Here is a 15,958-nt window from a genome sequence, read left to right on the forward strand (position 1 = left end):
TTTAGAACTGTTAGATGTGTAACTGCACCAGACCAGTCTGGTTCAACTTTTTTTTTTTCCAGTTTTTATTTTAGGTTCAGGGGGTACATGTGCAGGTTTGTTATGTGGGTAAACTGTGTGTCGCCGGGGGTTTGGTGTACAGATTATTTCATCACCCAGGTAATAAGCATAGTACCTGATAGGTAGTTTTTCAATCCTCACCCTCCTCCACCCTCCTCCCTCCAGTAGGCTCTGGTGTCTATTGCTCCATCTTTGTGTCCATGTGTATTCAATGTTTAGCTCCCACTAATAAGAATATGCAGTGTTTGGTTTTCTGTTCCTGTGTTAATTAGCTGGTTCAACTTCGTGGTTCAACATTTATGTAGCGAAGCTGTGAGTTGTTTTTTAGTTGCCATGGACCCCTAGGTTGAAGGTCATGTAACTTGAGGCGGCCCAGATGAACTAAGAATGCAACCATGGGCAGAACCTAAATGCTTGGACCACTAAATTAAAAAGTGGACACCACATGGCAGGATCCAGTCAGATAATGCCTCCCAGCCTCACCTTATTGCAAGATCCAATCAGGTCACGCCTCATTACCCTCTGACTATAAAACCTGACCCAAGCGCCAGGTGGGGACATAGATTTGAGCCAGACCCCTGTCTCTTTGCTTGGCAGCCTTGCAATAAATTTTTCTTGCTACAGGCCAGGCGTGGTGGCTCACGCCTGTAATCCCAGCACTTTGGGAGGCTGAGGCAGGCGGATCATGAGATCAGGAGATTGAGACCATCCTGGCTAACACGGTGAAACCCCGTCTCTACTAAAAATACAAAAAATTAGCCAGGCGTGGTGGCGGGCACCTGTAGTCCCAGCTACTCGGGAGGCTGAGGCAGGAGAATGGCGTGAACCTGGGAGGCGGAGCTTGCAGTGAGCCAAGACGGCACCACTGCACTCCAGCCTGGGCGACAGAGCGAGACTCCGACTCGAAAAAAAAAAAAAAAAAAAAAAATTTCTTGCTACAAAAACCGAGTGTTTTGGTGTTTGGCTTTCCATTGCACAGTGGGCAAATGGACCCAGTTCAGTTCAGTAACAGATGTCCTTTGATCAAGCTTTATGATAAATTTCAGAATAAATTTTTTTGGAAGACCTGTTTAGCTTTCCACAAAATAATTATTTCCACAAAATAATTTTAATTTCCAATACCTTTTTTTTAGAAATAAGGCCAATATCACCACCAATAATAATCACAGAGGCACGCTTTAAGGCCTAAAAGTGAATCTTCAAGATATCAGTGTCAGCTAGGCACCCTGGCTCACATCTATAATCCCAGAAATTTGGGAGTCTGAGGTGGGTAAATCACTTGAGCCTAGAAGTTCGAGACCAGCCTGGACAACATGGCAAAACCCTGTCTCTATAAAACATACAAAAATTAGCCATGCATGGTGGTGCATGCCTGTAGTCCCAGCTGCTTGGGGGACTGAGGTGGGAGGATTGCTTGAGCCCAGGAGGTGGAAGCTGCAGTGAGCCAAGATTGCACCACTGCATTCCAGCCTGGGTGACAGAGACCCTGTCTCATTTTTAAAAAGTCGAATGTGATAATATGCCAACAAAATACAGAATTCTACAGAATTTGTCGATGAGGGTAATTGTAAACCATCATCCACTGCTTAGGTGATGAAGCCACTTTCTTCACAAAATCTCCAATGCCTTCAAATTCCATCAGTTGGTAACAAAATGCGGCCAAACTTGTAATTATAGCTATTTACAGTAGTGGAATCAATAGAATCATAATTATATTTCACAGTTTACATAGTTGATTTCATAGATGTATGTATACATAGATATAGAGTTATAGACAAATATAATGTTCCTGACAGTTATAGAACTATTTTTCCTGAGAAGTTAGATGGGGTTGCGATACATTCCACTAATCCCTCCTCCATAATAGTTATACATATGAGACTTTCTGATGGAAGATGGAAGATGAAAGAGGATGGATCGAGAATCATTCCCAGGGTTTTGACTTCAGTGTCCAGAGGACACTAAATGAAGGCTGGCCCATTAACTTAGTAAACGTTAAAGGCTGGACCATTCCCTTAGTATAATAAAATCAAGTGAGCACAACTGAAGTTTGAATTTGGGCATACTAATTTCGAAGTACAAAGAAATTGGTCTGGAGTGCAGATGAAATCATTGCAATGGAAAGGAAGAGCTGACAGCCATCAAGGCACAAGTGATCATTGAAATCCTGGATGTGAATGTGATCATTCAGGAGGCCCTGGGGCCCTGGGAAACACCAACATGTAGGGGGCAAGTGGAGAACAAGAAGCTCAAAAATATGGGGGAGGAGGAAGTCAGGGAAATGAAGGAAGAATGGAGAGAGTATTGCTACTGAAATCAAAAGGAAGAGAGAACGTCAAGAAAGAGTGTTTAATGGGCCGGGCGGGGTAGCTCACACCTGTAATCCCAGCACTTTGGGAGGCTGAGGCGGGCAGATCACGAGGTCAGGAGCTCGAGACCATCCTGGCTAACACGGTGAAACCCAGTCTCTACTAAAAATACAAAAAAATTAGCTGGGCGTGGTGGCGGGTGCCTGTAGTCCCAGCTACTTGGGAGGCTGAGGCAGGAGAATGGCGTGAACCCGGGAGGCAGAGCATGCAGTGAGCCGAGATTGTGCCACTGCACTCCAGCCTGTGTGACAGAGCAAGACTCTGTCTCAAAAAAATAAATAAATAAAAATAAACACACACACACACAAATAAAAAAATAGAAAGAGTGTTTAATGAAGCAGAATAATATGTGCCTTGGCCACACAATCTTATCAAAACTAAGCAAGGATGGATATTTTAGCTCTTAGCTTAATAAGCCATTGGTATTTTTCATCTTTTTCCTATTAGCTATTTTCAAGATACTTGTTTAAAACTAACTTATGGAACATAACCTATGTATCAGTTTCCTAAGGTTGCCAAAACACATTACTACGAACTTGGTGGCTTAAAACAACAGAAATGTATTCTCAGTCTGGAGGCCAGACATCTGAAATTAAGATGTTGGCAGGGTTGGCTTCTTCTTAGGGGTTCAAAGGGAGCCTGTTCCGTTCCTCTCTCCTAGCTTCTGGTGGTGGTCGGCAACCTTGCCATTCCTTGGCTTGAGTCAGCATAAGCAGAATCTGTCTCAGTGGTCACACAGTGTTCTTTCTGGGTGTCTGTGTCCAAATTCCCCTCTTTTTAGAAGTACAGCAGACACTGGATTAATCTCGTATGACCTCAGGTTAACTTGATTAAATCTGCAAAAACATTATTTCCAAATAAAGTGATATTTGGAAGTTTTGGGTGGATCTAAATTTATGGACCCAGTGCACCCCCGGTTAAGGGTATGATCGCGAATTTATAGGTGCTACTGCAACTAGATTCTAGAATGAAGTATAAATTTAAGAAATTAGAATGGTGCAAAAACAGATAAATTATATGTGGGCATCAAATTTTTACACTTCAGTCTCCTTCAATTGCAATAGGAGCCCAAAATAAGACTCACTTTTTAGAAATTCATACTGGGCTGAATATTTTTATTTGACGTCTCATTTGCTAGAAGAGAGATCCCTTTCAACTGTTTCTATAAAGAATAATTTTTTTCTCAGTAAAATATAAAATCACAAAGACTTTCCAACTCTTGGGCTTGGCAGTTTCCATAACCATGCAGATGGCTAAACTAATGGACTCTTTAAAACTCTTCAAGTAATGAGAGGTGTGGCAAAGGACCATACATGCATTGAGACAAAAATACATTTTATTATCATCAAATATTTACTATGCATCATGGTCTTTGTGGCACCATTAGGTATTAAGTGTATTAGGACCTTTAGGCCTTTGTTTTGGGAAAAATAAAAAAATAAAAAGACTCCCAACTTTCCTTGGGATGACATTGGGGAGGAGCCAGATATGTGAACAAACATAAAAGTAACATTTTAAAATAATTCTGACATTATTTTGAGTCATCCAGTCAATTCAATATAGGATTCTAAGATGTTTATGGTCGATACTTGTTGATCACTCTTGGTTCCCTCCCCCACCCCCCTCCTACAACCTTCCTTTTGTGACACTTTCCAGGGTCCCCAAACTGAAACCAAACTAGGCTCAGCTGACCTGGAGCAAGGCCCCTTGCTTGCTGATCTGTCAGGCATCCAGACAGGCCAGGCTATGGAAGCCCCCGGTCCGAGGCTGCCTCGGAAGGCTCCTGTTACCCTCTAAGAGAGGTCAAATGCACCTTTCAAAGGCCCAGACACGGTAAAGATTGGACGGCATTTTTGGCCAGGCGCGGTGGCTGACGCCTGTAATCCCAGCACTTTTGGGAGGCCGAGGCGGGAGGATCACGAGGTCAGGAGATCGAGACCATCCTGGCTAACATGGTGAAACCCCGTCTCTACTAAACATAGAAAAATTAGCCGGGCGTGGTGGCAGTCGTCTGTAGTCCCAGCTACTAGGGAGGCTGAGGCAGAAGAATGGTGTGAACCCGGGAGGCGGAGCTTGCAGTGAGCCGAGATTGCGCCACTGCACTCCAGCCTGGGTGGCAGAGTGAGATTCCGTCTCAAAAAAAAAAAAAAAAAAAAAAGAGATTGAAGATTGGATGGCATTTTTAAGGGGAAAAGTAAACCATGTGTAGCATGTCGTAGCATTGGGAAATAAAGGTTTCGGGACTGTTGCAGCCGAAGAAACTTAGTCGGACAGGGCGTTTCTGGATAGGACACGGGTAGGGGGAAAATGGGCACCCTTTGATTTGGTTCAAACACGTTTTCATTGCTCTGGACGCCAAATGGAAATACGGCCAAAATTTAGTTAAAGGACTTCTCTTGCCTGAAGATTTTTGGCCGGGGATCTCACGGGTTTGGCCTCTGGGTTGGGATGACAAGTGCCCCTGTGGGATACACAGCCCCAGGCCTCATCGGTCACTCGGCCTCCCTCTGGTTCCCCCGGCTGGCCCAGGCGTCCTTGGCCGGGACAGGAGCAGCTCAGCGCGCGGGGCACGGAGCCTCGGCCGCCGAGTTTTCGGTTTCCACGTTTCCTTCCCAGGCCTCTCCCACTTCCTCTTCTCACCAGTGCCCGCCCGCCCGCAAAGTCCGGGTTGTGAGGCTGCGCCTCTCTCAGGATCGCGGCCGCCTCCCCCCGGGACCGAAGGGAGGGAATTCCTGTGGGTCCCAGAAGTGCCAAGAGTGCGCGGCAAGACGGGAAATTGCAAAAGACCTCACCCCTCTGCCCTCCCCCGCGGTTTTCCAGTAACTCCCGCCCCTCCGCGCTTGCCCCGCAGCTGATTCAAAACCTCGGCCCGAGCCGCCTCTGCACGTCCGCCCCGGCGCCCGCACCCGCGCCCCACGCGCCGCCGAGGACTCGGCCCGGCTCGTGGAGCCCTTCGCCCGCGGCGTGAGTACCCCCGACCGGCCCGTCCCCGCTCTGCTCGCGCCCTGCCGCTGCGCCGCCCTCAGTGGCTTTTCCGACGGGCGAGCCCGGTGCTGCGCGGGAAAGAATCCGACAACTTCGCAGCCCTTCCCGGCTGGACGCGACTGGGAGTGCAGCCGCCGGTTCCCCTCCTCGGTGCCGCCTCTGCCCAGCGTTTGCCTTGGCTGGGCTACCACCTGCGCTCGGACGGCGCTCGGAGGGTCCTCGCCCCCGGCCCGCCTACCTGGTGGGTAAAAACTAAACGATTCATTCCTTACAGGCCGCACAGTGCCGAGTCGCCCATTTCCCAGCCTGTTTGAAATTCACCATCCCAGCGCCTTTTTCTCAAATGATGGGGGAATGTTTGTTGAGTGAAAATTCCCACTTGAATCCCTCTTGCCTCTCTCCCAATACATCGTGTGGGGGAGTTCATTGCCTCCCCTACCTCTCCTCTCGTAACCCTTAACTCCCACCTGAGAGAGCCATTTTTCTGGGAATCCGTTTATCTCTCCCACCTGGTCCCTAGTGTAGAAGCGGGAGGAGCTCAGGCACAGGTGGAGAGAAGAACCCCCGGGCGACTCTGCAATAGTGTCCGTCCGGGGCGCTTACCTTCTCCAGCCACCTAGGCACGGAGGGGTTCAGTAACTTGTCCAAGGCCATATAGCTAGCTGTGAGGGCGCTGAAATCCGAGCCCGGCTCTCGCAGGCTAGGGCTTTACCCCTGACACCGCGATTCCTTTCTCAATAGTTTTTCATCTGCCCTTCATCCACCCACCCATGCATGCCTGCATCCGTCCATCCATCCTGCCTGCCTTGCTGCGGGAGGCACAGTGCTAGGTGCTGCTGATGGAGTGGCTTAGTAACATATCTGCCTTGAAAACACTTTGGGAACATGATATTCAAGAGAAGTAAATGGGAGGGTCTATGTAGGCAGAGAAGATAGAATTGAATGTAGGATACTTAGTTTGAGCTAGAAGGAATTCTGATGGAGGAGAAAGAAATTTTTGGGTCTTATTCCCAAGATTAAAACTGACTTTGGAACATGGGTCAAACTACTTATCACCTCTTAGTTTCCTTGTCAGCTAATAATAATGGTTCATACTGTGGACCAGCCCCTATTCTAAGCACTTGACAAACGCTAGCTCATTTAAGCTTCACGGGTGAGGCGGGTACTAGTTTTTTATTCTATTTTATTGAGGAAACTGAGGCCCAAAGAGGTTTTGTAACTTGTCTAGGGTTACACAGCTAGCAGGTGGCAGTATCAGGATTTGGGTTTGGAGTCTGCTCATGATCACTGTGCTGTAGCTCAAACTCTAAGACTGGGTGGGGTGTTTCATTATGGTCTTGCTTTGTCTCTCTCCTGGGCTGCTTTAAAATGCACTCAGAGCCCTTGATGTTCCCAAACTCCGCTGTGTCTGAGAATCATTTCTTGAGCTTTCAAAGCATCAAACTCCAACCACAGCCCCCAATTCAGTCTTCAGGAAATACTGTTTTCCCCGTAGCATTTGTTCAGTGCCTCCAGTGGCAGGAAGCTCACCACCTCACATTTTATTGTGGGAAGAGCTAGTTCTCTGCTGTAAATTGCCTCCTTGTGACTTATATCTTGGTCCCAGTTCCCGTTTGTCCCAGCAGGTGTGGCTAAGCCTTTTGCATCAAAGGTGACTTTGAGAGAAAAAGGCTGGTCTTGGGTGTTTCTTCCGCAGGGACCCGAGCCGCATTGGGGAGAACACATAAACACTGGGTCTTTCCCCCTCTACCCTTTTCTTTAACCTGAACAGACCAAGAACACATGCAGAGGTGTTCCTGGATCTCTCATGTTTTTGTAACCCTTTTGTCCTGAGGACAACACCGAATCAGGAGAACTGTTAGGGTTTTCGAGGAGGAATCAGTAGTACTGTATTTAACAAGAAGAAGGTGTGTATTTTCCTTGTGGGAAAGGGCTGAGGCGTTCGTTGGCTGCAATAGAAGAGAATCTTAGTGAGTGTGGGCTTGCTCGCTTACAGGAACTGTGAGCCTTGGCCCTCCTATGCCTGGGGGAGGAAATTCTTCTTGATTGCTTAGAAAATGTGTAAAATGGGGGAAAAAAAACCCAAACCAAAACAAATAGAATATCATGGCCTTGCTGGAGAAACCCCCTCCTCCAAGCAGACTTCTTTGTAGCTACATGAAGGGAGAATTTCTTTTCCAACAGCTGTGTTGGTGGCTTCATAGCCTTCCTTCCCTCCTCATTTTAGTTCTACTGGTCACTCTGCATTTGTGCACTCCATGTTGTCTTCTATTTTTGTGTTTTAAAAATAATACAAATAATAACAACTCATTCTCACTCAATATAGAAGTGAAGTGAAATGTAGACGTGCCGTCACCATCCTCCCTACTCCCACTCAGAAGAGGGAAGGTTAAGTTTGATAATACCATTCTAAGGCTTATTTTTCTTTTCTATAGATTTACACAATACATACATATACATATGTTTTAAATATGCAAATGATCTTACTATACTTATTGTGCAGCTTGCTTTTTCACTTTCCAAATCTTAGAGATCTTTCCATTGTCTCTACGTACCTCTTTTGTTAATGGCTACGTGTTATTCTTTTTTTGTGTGTGTGAGATGGTCTCACTCTGTCACACAGGCAGAAGTGCAGTGTCATGATCATGGCTCACTGCAGCCTTGACCTTCTGGGCTCAAGTGATCCTCCCACCTCAGCCTCCTGAGAAGCTGGAACTACAGGCACATGCCACCACACCTGACTTTTTTTGTTTTGTATTTTTTGTAAAGATTGGGTCTCTGCATGATGCCCAGACTGGTGTTGAACTCCTGGGCTCAAGCAGTCCACCTGCCTTGGCCTCCCAAAGTGCTGGGATTACAGGCGTGAGCCACTGCGCCCAGCCAGCTACATGTTATTCTAAAGTAGAAATAGAATGTAATTTATCCATCCTTTCCTGTATTGATGGACATTCAGCATTAGCAACATTGCTTCAGAGCAGATCACACATTCATCTTCCTGCTCAAGTGTGAGTATTTCTGTGGAAGAGAATCTGAGGAGAGGTATTCTTGTGTCAAAGGGTTTGCCCATTTTTCCACTTGATAGATATGAAGTGAAAGGTAACGATGTAACTTAATATTTTTGTAAAGTTTTAGACAGCTGATCCAATAGCATTTATTTAATAATTCGTCTTTTTTCCAACTCATTTGAAATTCTGTTTTTATCATTAAATAAATTCCTGTTTGTAAAAGGGTCTGTGTCAGGATTCTATTCTGTTTCATTGATCTTTTTTTTTGTGTCTTTTCCTATACCAATATTACTCTGAGTTAACTACTGTAGCTTTATAGTGTTTTTGAAAATCTTGTAGTATATATTTGTACTTTTTAAAACAACTTTTTAATAAATCACATACATTTTCTCTTTACAAATAGCCTGTCAAGTTTAATAAAATCCTACTTTTAATTAAGATTTTATTGAGTTTATAATTGTTAGCAATTTTTAATGCTTTAATATCCACTTTGGTATGAGCTCCAAGCTTTAAGGAAGCTGTCATGTGAACTTTGGTTAGTGACTTATCTGATTTCAAATACTGGCTCCACATCAGATTAACTGGGTCAGTTTGGATAAATTACTTGTCAACTTTCTTATCCTTAATTTCCTCCTCTGTGAATGGGAATGATAATATAATCCTTTTCTTAGCGCTGTTGTGAGGATTCAACTAATAAATGCATGTAAGTCACTTAGCAAAGCACGTCGTAGAGAGTTAGTATCTAATACATGCTAGCTGGGATCTTTTTCATATTTATATCCTACTCATGGTTTTGCAGAGTGCCCTACCGGTAATAGGAACCAGTAAATAATTTCCTTTATTTATTGGTAGTATCCTAAGAGACAAAAATATATCATATATTTTAAATATAGTAGTGTTTCTCAAACTTCAATATGCATATGAAACACCTGAGGATATTATTTAAATGCAGATTCAAGAGGTCTAAGGTCTGGCCTGAGATTTTGCATTTCTGACAAGCTACCATGTGATGTTAATACTGCTGGTCCTTTGTCCACATTTGGGTGCACAGTCTTGTACTAACTGTTTAAATTTATGCTGCTAGTGATAGTACTTCCTATTTGTAATGAATATGATTGACAGGATTTTTAAATTGATTTCTTTTAAAATTACATGCTAAAGAACTAAGTTATAGTTGTTTTCCTTTCTCCTTCTTCTCTCCCTCCCTTCCTTTATTTTTCTTAAAAGAAAGAGGGTTGGTGAGATCGCTAAATAGAATACCTAGCTCTGTTCTTAGATCTAGAATCATTAAGGCAATTAACTATCTGGATTATTTTAAACTGTTGACTTAGGATGAAGACAGCCATATAAAATATATGCAGCTCGAATATGACATTTAATGTCAACTAAAGAAAAGCACAATTGTAAGTGGCTTCTGCAAATAGAAAAATGTAAGACATAAAGAACACTTGGAAAAATGTAAGACAAAATAATTCTCAGAAAACAGTGATTGAGGTTTCATTGTTCATGTGTATGCCAGCTTTTGAGAAGATGTGCATCAACAGAAGTTATGCTTTCTTGTGAGTAAATTTTTCATACACCATGTTATTTCTTGGTCACCTCTTTCTACTTTCAGTCTCCCTAATGGGGGATTTTGAGCAAGTTTACTTCATATATATACTTCAGTGTGCCTGTCTGTCAGCAGGGGATGGTAGTATGATTTTTCTACTCAGGACACTGGTTACTTTTTGCATTTGGAAATAGTTCATTAAAGTATCTACACTCTCTCAGAACCTAAGAGGTTACATTTTCTGTACAGAAACACACAGCATCCTCCCAGGCTGATCCAGTATGTAAAAACTGCCAACTTTTTTCAAGTCTGTTCAATACCATGGGTTGGATTGGAAACACAAACACTGTCAACTAGTTTACTTGTGTTGGGATATATGATTTCAATTGTGGAAATAAGGAAATTGCCACTTGCACAAGACTGAGCTTAATATGTTTAAAACATGCACACACATACACGTTTTAAGGAATGCTTTGTGTTGCAGAACTGTATAACTTAAAGTGAGTTATCTATAATTTCTCTTATTCTGCCCACCTCCCTCCCTCCATCTCAGCTCTAAATTTATAACTTAGTGAGTGGGTGTGTCTTTTGGGGCTGGTTTGGATCCCTCAAGAAGAAGAGAGCAAGACAGAAACACATGTGCAAGAGATTTACTGGGGGAAAGACTTGTAAGGGGAAAGGGAGTAACAGTAGGCACAGAGCCTTCAGACCTAGTGCAGGTGTGATGCCTGTGGAAGGAGATGGGGAGGAAGGAAGGTGGGAAGGAGTTGCTTCCAGCTGCAGCCATTGGCTGGGAGCAGCCTGGGGTGTGTGAATCTTCAGCAGATCTGAAGGGGCAGTGTCTGAAGGCTGTCAGTCATCTATGCTGTCTTGAAGGGAGCACTGAGGGGCACAGCTGTACATTGCCACAGTTCTCTTTCAGAGATTCTTAGGTATATACTGTTTTGAAACTGACTTATTTATTCACTGATGTGGTTTGGCTGTGTCCCCACCCAAATCTCATCTTGAATTGTAGCTCCCATAATTCCCTCATGTTGTGGGAGGAACCCAGTAGGAGATAACTGAATCATGGGGGCAGTTTCCCCCATACTGTTCTCATGGTAGTGAATAAGTCTCACGAGATCTGATGGTTTTATAAGGGGAAACCACTTTCACTTGGCTCTCATTCTTCTCTTGTCTGCCACCATGTGGAATGTGCCTTTCTCCTTCCACCATGACTGTGAGGCCTCCCCAACCACATGGAACTGTGAGTCTATTAAACCTCTTTCTTTTGTAAATTGCCCAGTCTCTGGTATATCTTTATCAGCAGTGTGAAAACGAACTAATACATTCACTCAATATTTTAGAATATTTTTCCATGTCAGCGCATGGATCTAGTTCATTCTTTTTAACAGTTGCATGATGTTCCTTTGTAGAAATGCACCATAATTACTTTTCTGTTCTTTTTGAAAGGCTCTTGGATTTTCGTTTTTTCCCTCATGTACACAGTGCTATAATAGTCTTTAAACACATTTGCATACAACATGTGCAATACTCTACCTGTCTATCTATCATCTGTAGGGCAAAATTTCAGCAATAGGATTATAGAATGATTTCTGGATCAACAGAAATACGCATAGAATTTTAGTAGATGTGGTCAAATGGACCTCTGTAAGGTTGTATGCTTTGATCATTAGTGAGTCACAATGCTTATTTCTGTAAACTCGTACCAATGTGAGGTATTAAGACCTTTTTAAACGTTACCAATTGGATACAACATAGATATACACAGACATACACACATACACACACACACGATTGTCTTTAATTCTTAGTGACCTTGCCAAGTTTTTTGTGGGGGAGGGTGATATTTGTATTTCCCTCTTTTCATGAATTATGTATTCATGTTTTTCTACAGAGTTGTATGCCTGTTTTTACTTATTTCTAAGAACTCTTTGTATATGAGGGATAGCTCTTTGTGATACATATTGAAACTATTGTTTTCATTTAAAGCACTAAAATGTTTCAGTGTTTATTAATCAGTATAGCTATCTTTATTATTCTTCACCCTCCCCCTACAATCCTTATCTTTTTTGCTTATGAGTTTTATATCATGCCTAACAGATTATAAAACTATTTACCTATGATTTAATCTAGTACTTTTAATGGTTTTATTTCTTGCATTGATACCTTTGTTCATCTGGAATTTATTTTGCTGAAGGAAGTGAGGCAATAACCATAATGATAAAATTAACATGAACTGGGTTTGCTGTATGTAGGTTCTCATAAGCCCATTTGATCCTCATGCCAATGCTATAAGGTAGGTTATTTTATTCTTCTCCTTCTACAGAAAAGGACATTGAAACCTAGAGGGGTTAAATCACTTGTGATTGGCCATATGGTTTTTAAGTACCAGGGTAGGAATTTGACCCTAAGCATTTTATGTCAGAGTCCGTGGTACTTAATATTACAGCTTCCTTTTCCCACAAGTCTGCATGCTATTTTTCAGTACCATTTTGGGGAATGATTTATGTTTTCTCAAAACTGATTTAAAATATCACCTTTAGCATATGTACATATTTTTTGGATTCAGAACACCCTTGGATTCCATTTTTCATTTTTTTATTTGGCTTCATTTACCTTTTAGAGACTCAGCTTTAATCCTAGCTGATGTCACAAATTCCAGAAATCTTGAACCGAATGTTGCTTTTTTAAAAAATCAGTTATTCATGAGCTAATTCAATTTTATAAATCAGGATTTACCTTATAACACTGGTGGAAACACTTAACCATTATCCAGTGGACAGGTTCAAGAGGTGGGGTGTGGGGGACGGACGTGAAAGGAGAAATGCTCAAAGCTTCCCATGGCTGTAGCTTCTGATTGTGGAGCCTTGAGGAGGAAGGGAATTGGAGTGAACATTTGTAAGTAATCAACCCTATGCTGTAAGGCAGAGGCCTCTTCAAAGGGGCTCTCAAATATATAACTGGCAGTACTCTTAAAAAAAAAAAAGATAACCGAGCCTGAGAATCACGGAGAACCCGCAAGAAGTAGCATTCAACTCTTTGTACTGCTGCACAGGACTCTTTCATAAATGCATACACCCAGGCGCGAGACCTCCAAGAAGGGGCTTCATCCTTGAAAATGGTATTTGCATAAGACATCATCAGGTCATCCAGCCAGTTTTGAAGAGTTTGGCAACACGCCCACGTTCTTGGGACATGAATGACTCTCATCACGCTGCTTCTCATGGGCATTATTTGTAGTGAGGAAACTTCCCAGGAATATTTCAGTAATGACAGAACAAGAAGTGTGGTGAGAAAGGGCAGACTAAAATCCATTTAAAAAGTTGTGTTTTATTATGCATGTGATCTTTTTCTGAGGGATTTTCATAAGCATCTTTACTGAGAATGAGATTTTGCAAAGAGACAAGATTTGATTAAGAAGTTCTACAAAATCAATGGGTGATTTTTCTTTCCTTCTTTTGCTCTGCAGAGAAGGAAAGTCAATGCAAGATTTATAAATTAGGCAATATTTGACAATAGTAAAAGTAGAAAGGTCCGAACAGGTATCTATTTTCATTAAAATAAGATTGAAAGCAAGGAAGAGAGAATGTAAGAAAATTAGTACGTACCCATTTTTATTAATTTACCAAATACTTACTGAGTAGCAACTGTGTTCTGGGACTGACAGACAATAGGGAATAAGATCCAGGCCTGCCTGCAAGTGGCTCATAGTCTAGTTGGGAATGATGGAGACCTGAAAAAGAGAGAGAAATGAAGAACAGATGTGGGGAAAGGACCAAGTAGTGGGGATGAAGCAGGAAGTATTTTTTCCCTTTCTAAATACTGCTGCTTCACACTTCCCTGACTTCCTTTTCTCACTGGAAGTTGGAAGTAGCAATGCTCCTCACTGACAGTTGTCAGGAGAGAAAGCCGGCCGGGTGGATGAGAGAGCTGGCTGCCTTTCTTGTGCCAGAAGCAGAGCTGCAGAGGAGACACCATCAGGGTTGTCCTGGCCAGAGCAGCAGTGAGACTGTGTCGGGGCTGCAGGGGCTGTGCAGATTGCTCACCCCCACGACACAGCCCTCAGCCTTGAGGCAAGCTAGGAAAGCCTGGCCCAATCTTGGATTTTCACTTGATCTGCAGGAGGGGCCACAGTAGGGGGTGTGGAGCAGCACAGAGCTTCGTGCACTGACCTCCTAGCTTTTCTGTCTGTACTTCCGGTTTGGTGATGGTCTCGTCCCATGGGTTTAAGTACTATGTGTAAGCACTGACGATGCCTGAATGTATATGCCTAGCCAGGACCACTCCCAGACCTTCAAACTGTATATCCGGCTAGCTGCCTGACATCTTTTCTTGGAGATGAAATAAGCATCTCGAACTTAACATGTGGCAAATTGAACTCTTGATACAGACCACCAGGTCTGTTCCTCCTACACTCCTCTGCTTCTCCATAAATGGTAATTCCATTCTTCGAGGGGCTCTGGTCAAAACTGTTGTAGCCATCCATGATATGTCACTTTGTCACCACCCCTGTCCTGTCAGATCTTTTAAATCACTCCCAAATTCCACCACTGCTCACTGCTTCCGTGGCTGTCACCTGCTCTGAAATCTTCATCATTCTTGCGTGGACCATTGCACTAACCCCCGCAACCCCCACTGCCACCGCCACACTGCCCCCCCCACCTGTTGTCCCTCACTTCACTGTCGTCCCTTCAATCTCTCATCCTTGCAGGCTTCTGTTCAATGTAAACCAGACCGCGTTACTCCTCTGCTTAAAAGCCACAGTTACATCTGGCTCAGAGCAGAAGCCCAGTTTCTTCCCATGTTTTGCCTGCTCTGTTCTGCCTGTCTGCGTGCCCTCTAGATGTCTTCTCTGGCTCTCACCAGCTTGCTTGCTCACTCCTCTCTAGCCACACCTGGCCCCTCCTCGTTCCCTAAATACTCCAAGCAGCCCACAACCTCAGGGTCTTTGCAGAGTTTTCTCCCTCACCTCTGGGCTTTTCATTGGGTTAGTCAGTGTCCCTTCCATCAGGAAACAGTTGGCACACTTGGAATAGGATAATTTGAGGAGAATTTATTTACAAGGTATAGAGCTGGGGACTTCTTGGGTCTTGGAAGCAGCTAACTTGGAATCATTGGTGTCTGTGTTTTTCACACTGCGTCAGCCGTGAGGAAGCCTGTTCCTGTGGCATTTACCAAAGAGGCCCCACAGTGTCTCTGGAATGTTCTTCCAGGTGTTGATTCCTGTTCTACACGTTTTGATATACTTTATTGATTTTAGCAGAAGGTTTTTGGACAGTAGCTAGGACTCATCTTCCCTCTGTCTGTGGTCCTCAGGTGACCTGGGGCCTGAAACACGGGGGGTGGCCTTGTCCAGTCCCACTGCTGGAAATAATAATCACTTTGCTCATGTGTAGGCAGTGACTACTGTGTCCCGCTTGCCCCGCCCAACATGTGTGAGCTGATGACAGAAAAAACAGGGAATCTGAGCCCAGAAGCTAACCTTCTAGGATTCATAGCCTGACACATGTGACAGACAGTATAAAGGGCAGGAATTCCAGACAAGACTATCTTGTGATCTTTTGTTTTTGGTTTTAGAGACAGGCTCTGACACCCAGGCTGGAATGTAGTGGTGTGATCATGGCTCACTGCACCCTTGAACTCCGATACAAGGCATCCACCTGACTCAGCCTCCCTTGAAACTGGGACTATGGGCACGTGCCACCATGCCCAGGTAATCTTAATTTTTATTTGTAGAGATGGATCTTGCTCTGTTGCCCAGTCTGGTCTGGAACTCTTGGCCTCAAGTGATCCTCCAGCCTTGGCCTCCCAAAATGCTGGGATTATAAGCATGAGCCATCATGCCTGGCCTAGACAAGACTATCCTGATGATTCTCAAAGACTCTTCTGTGGTACCCAAACCATAGAAATACATCTTTTGTAAATACTCATGTCTTTCCATTGTGTTGCTTGACAGCTTTTATCCTCTAATTTCTGCTTACCCTTAA

General features: G+C 43.7%; 1 protein-coding gene across 2 annotated transcripts in view; it reads left to right on the forward strand.

Annotated features, from left to right (window-relative positions):
- The first annotated feature begins 5,130 nt into the window (after window positions 1-5,130).
- OSMR (oncostatin M receptor) overlaps window positions 5,131-15,958 on the forward strand; it is an 87,068-nt gene continuing 76,240 nt past the window's right edge. Inside the window, exon 1 of one of the 2 annotated variants that reach the window (XM_030814004.1) lies at window positions 5,131-5,393. The gene's annotated coding sequence lies outside the window, so the exon portion shown is untranslated. The remainder of the gene's footprint in view (window positions 5,394-15,958) is intronic. The other variant, XM_012501691.2, reaches the window with a different exon arrangement.

This window comes from Nomascus leucogenys, chromosome 6 (assembly GCF_006542625.1).
Source record: "Nomascus leucogenys isolate Asia chromosome 6, Asia_NLE_v1, whole genome shotgun sequence".
NCBI lineage: Eukaryota > Metazoa > Chordata > Mammalia > Primates > Hylobatidae > Nomascus > Nomascus leucogenys.